The sequence below is a fragment of the Apium graveolens genome, chromosome 2, assembly GCF_009905375.1.
Source record: "Apium graveolens cultivar Ventura chromosome 2, ASM990537v1, whole genome shotgun sequence".
Taxonomy (NCBI): Eukaryota; Viridiplantae; Streptophyta; class Magnoliopsida; order Apiales; family Apiaceae; genus Apium; species Apium graveolens.
This window is the reverse complement of record NC_133648.1, coordinates 221,384,623-221,390,046: the sequence shown is the minus strand read 5'-3', so window position 1 is coordinate 221,390,046 and position 5,424 is coordinate 221,384,623.

Below are 5,424 nucleotides of genomic sequence, written 5' to 3'. Positions count from 1 at the left end.
GTACAAGGTGAAGAAGCAGTGCCCTTGAAGGAGGAACACCAGCGGGGACGACCCAAACAATATCGTCAACAGTGGAGGTACCTCCGCATTTAACCTATGCTGCTACCCAAGAAGGAGCCCAGGTAGGGGCAATTGAACCTCAACCTCAAGGGACGACTCCCCTGGCTCCTCAAGGGACGAATTCCCAACTTCAACAACTACATACACCTGTAAATTCTAAACCCGTTGGGTATATTCTGACCACTAAACCCCCTTATGCATTGCCCCTTTACCCCGAGGTTGGAGGAAGTGGACATGTTGAACGAAGTGAAGCACGGGGGCAAACACCCCTACATACAAGGTTTGGCTCCTATCCCGGAGGATCAGGAATTTTCTGGTCCTTATACTGAGAGAGACTCTGAATCTTTGGATGATGAAGTGGCCCCAAGAAGGAGATGTGCTGGCAAAGAGCCGATGCCTGATGGTAACCAACATCCCAGGAGCACCCGAGGAATGAATCCCCAAGAAGTGCAAGAGAGAATCAGGGCTAATGAGGCTGAGATTCAAAGGCTGAAGCGCGACTAGGAGGTGCAATAGGCCCCCAGAACCCCACTACCACCTAGGGGGAGAAATCTTCCTCCAATCATAGACCTGGATGGTCCGTCACAAAGAAGGACTGTTATCCCAAGAGCTGATCCAAGGAATCTTCTTCCCCTTGGAGATCCTGATGACCCTACTCCACCATTCACTGAAGAGATAATGAGTGCCCATATCTCAAGGAAGTTCAAGATGCCCACTATCAAAGCTTATGATGGCATTGGAGATCCCGCTAATCATGTCAGGACATTCTCTAATGCACTGTTATTTCAACCCGTGAATGACGCTATTAAGTGTCGACCTTTCCTTAAACCTTGTCGGGGATGGCTCAAAGATGGTCTAGTCATTTGCCCTCGAACTCTATTGGGTCCTTCAGAGAATTAAGTCAGGTTTTATTAAGAAATTCATCAGCGGGAGAGTGCATGAGAAAAGTTCAGCATCCCTCATGAGCATTGCACAGGGAGCAAAAGAGTCCTTGAAGGACTATTTGAATCGTTTCACAAAGGAAGCTTTAAAAGTCCCGGACCTTGATGACAAGGTAGCTATGATAGCACTGCAACAGGGAACTAGGGATGAGTTTTTCAAGATTTCCTTGGCCAATCGTCCCCCTAAAAGCATGTTGCAGCTCCAAGATAGGGCAGAGAAATATATCAAAGTGGAGGAGAGCATGAGGAAGACAGTAGTAAGTAACGAGCCCACTGGAGGCAAGAAGCGGAAAACTGATCTGGAATATATTGTTAAGGACAAGTATTATAACACCCTCCAAATCTGAGGTATAGATTTGGGGCATTATTAATAACAACTACAAACTAAACCTGCACAAGCGGAATATAAATATAATAATTACCCCGAACTAATATTACTCAGGATCTTTTAAGGATCAAGTTGAAAACAAGAATCACATACTACACTTTATTACAAACCCAAATAAATAAAACTTGTCTCAAGAACTCTCTTTGTTACAAAACTTTATTCTAACTACATTCTCACCACATAACTTTTATTCAAACTACACAAAAGTTTTATTCAACCCAACAGTACTACTTATCCTGTTACACCTGATCTGGCAATTCAAAGCTCTCTTCGGGAATAGGAAGGAACATTCTTGGTATATGAGGGTCCCGCTGGTTGACTCGCTTATTGACTACGCGGGTCCTGATGGGTTTCATTCTCTACCTTAACTGTAAAACAATAGGAATAACAATAAAAGAGGATGAGCCAAAATTGCTCAACAAGCCTGCAACAATATATATAGTATAAAGAGAGAGAAATAAGTGAACCAATAAGCAGCTGGTTTGATCAACCATCTGAATCTGTATAGGATAATAATTTGCCAATACTGGCGAGTACCAAATGAACAAGACTGGAAACAAGAACCAACATATGCACTATAACTCGCTGATCAGTCAGGATACAGTGCGGATCTATACCCAATTGCATAGACCCAACCAACATAAAGAGTACTCAGGCAACTATGGCCTATTAAATAATGGTCTGGGTAAAACCCAGCCCGTATAGTAACCATCCAGTCCAAGGTATAACATTTAGAACAATCAGAATGCTTTTGATATATCCCAATACCAGGACATATCAGAGTATATGTAACAAGGGTAAAAGTATTGGAATATGAATAGGGGATTCAATAAATTGGGAGGAATCAAGAATCGAAATGAAATTAAAACAAGCATTAATAAATGGGTAACAGTGTATATGAACAATGATTATCAAACATAACTGATATGATAAAAGGAAATATAATTCACTATTCTGAATTTAGAATAGGGGAAAAAACTTGCCTTGCGCGTACTTAACCTGGTTCAACTCACCGTCTTCTGTCCCTAGCTTGCTCTGCCTTGCTAACACTGAACAAATCATAGAAAGATAGTCATTTAGATAACTTACTATATATGTGTATCTCGAATTGATACCACGTAACCTTATCAATCTACCCATGCGTTTCTATCTGACTCGCATATATACATATATAATGATATAGCACGTAAGGTTCACATAGCCACGTAAAGCACATAGCACATAAAGCACATAATTAATTTTTAGACTTATAATTATTTTTAGAATCGATACTAGACTCATATTTATAATAACTAACCCTATATAATTTTATTACAATTTTTCGGGATTTATTCGACTCAATTATACCCCTATTAGGGCCTATGAACTATTAATTATCACCAAACCACTCGCTTCCGGAAGAAATTATAACTTACAACTATTTTTATTGGGTTCGTTTCATTTTTCTGAGTCTAGGGGTTTTCGTTTTGCTCAAATCGGACTAACGGTTTAATTATTATGAATTAAACAAGATTTAATTAATTAATAATTAATTATAAATAATTAATTATAATTAAATAATCCTTAATTACACTTTTAAATAATTAATTATTAATTATTGCATTTTAAAATAATTAATCCCTAATTATTAGGATTTATTACTATTTATTATACCTATTTAAAAATTATTAATACTTACTCGATCAGATCGATTATTTACGAATAATCAATCGATACTATTAACGGATACGCTATTTATCGAATAACTATTAACTGCTCGAATTGCAATCCAACTCAACGATTAATCACTCGCATAAATACAAGCTACGCACTATTCTCGAATACTATCGAACTATTATATTATTATTGTAAATTATACGATTTGCTAATCAATTAATTATACGATACGAACAATTATTACGACATTCTTCGAATAAGTAACGCTCGAATAATAATTCTCATTATCGAATCATAACTCGTAATATTAACTAATTATCGAATTATTAATCATATTATTTAATCCTTATTTATTAATTAATTACCTAATTATTAATTAATTACCCAATTATTAATTAATTAGATAACTAATAATTAATTAGATAAATAATTAATTAAATAATTAAATTCGAATTTATAATTGAATAAAATAATTTAGAAATTAATAATACAATTTTTCAGAATTTAAAACTAATTTTTATCTAATTATTAGAATTAATAAAAACAAATTTTGATTTTATAAAAGTATAAGTAAATAACAGAAAATCAGAAACAGAAATCAGGAAATTGGTTTAGGGTTTAGAGGATTGAAATCGGGTCGTTTCCGGGTTGCAAACCGGGTCGTCCCCAACCCAATCGGGTCCGGAAGAACAAACCGGCCGTTACCCAGAAACCCGACGCCGACGGGGATTTTCCGGCGAACCACGACAACAAACAGCGACGGAAGCTCGATTACTCTCTTCCCTTCAATCCACAATAGTCTCCGATACTCCCTCCTACTTCCTTGACGTCGCTACAGCCGGAGAAGCAAAGAAACACCGCCGACAGCGGCGGTTTCCGGCGAGTGCAAAACCTTAATCAAAATCGACGAAACCGGTGCCAAATGAATCGAAACTCAACGATCTAATCATTCGTAATCATCAAAACATCAAACAACAACCATAATTTCAAACCCGAATTCGTGATTAAAACCCAAAAAAATGAAATTAAAATCACTTAATCAAACACTAAAATAGTTGCATAATCAGAAACTACGATTCTTGGGCTTCAAAATGAATACTTACATGAACGATTTGGACTCCGGAATCACCTTCAAAAGTAGCTTTGATTCTGCTGCCCTGTTCTTCACCAAACCCTAATTCCTTTTCTTTTTCTGAATTTTCTGATTATTTTCTGATTTTTAATTAAAATTAACTGAAAAATTAACAATAAATCAGGTATTTATATTTATGAAAATAATACCCCTAAATAAAATTAAGGGTCTAATTACACTCCTAATAGAAATATTTGGCCCCAATTTTTATAATTTTTGTGTATTAATATTGAATTTTTAAATATTTAATAAATACAAAATAAATGCTAAAAATTCCCAAAAATTGTGAATATTACAAAAATGCAAAGAAAAATGATACTCCCTCCGTCCCTTTCAATTATTTACATTTTTTAGAGAGTGTCCGACACGCATTTTAAGGTGCATATAAAGTATAGTTCTGTAATTTTTTTTTACAATTTTGTTTTTCTAAATAAAAATTAAAACATTCAACTTTTATGCACCTTAAAATGCGTGCCAGACACTGCCTCAGAAATGTAAACAATTGGAAGGGACTGAGGGAGTATATGATAATTTCATGATCATATAAAAATAAAAATGTGTTTTTTGTGGGTTTTTGGTACCGGGAGGGGTCCGGAAAAGTCGTTTTTCGCGAAAAAGGTAAATTTGTAAAATGTCTAGGGGTTCAGAATAGCGATATGGTATAGGGCATTTTTGAAAAAATAGGACCAATGATTTTGTTTGAAATACGGGCTTTTAAAACATAGTTTTGAGCTATACGGGTTTTGATATAAAATATATAACTGACGATAAAACGCTCAATAAATATCCAAAACACGTTTGGATCAAAACAGACAACACGTAACACATAGAAGTTAGGGTTTAATGACTTAACACATTTAATCACATAATAATACACATAATTTATCTTTATTATGATATAATACAAGCGTAATTTCTCGGTCGTTACATTCTCCCCCCCCCCCTTAACAGGATTCTGTCCTCAGAATCATACTATGCAAATAACTGACGATACTTTTCTAACATTTCACTCTCGAGCTCCCAGGTTGATTCTTCAACCACTGGGTTTCTCCACAAGACTTTCACTAATGACACAAACTTATTTCTTAATACCCTCTCTTGTCGATCTAGAATTCTTATCGGCTGTTCTACATACGACAAATCCGCCTGAAGTTCTACTGGATCATATTCTATTACATGCCTTGTATCAGGATTGTACTTCTTAAGCATAGATACATGAAATACATTGTGAATGTGCTGCATATTAG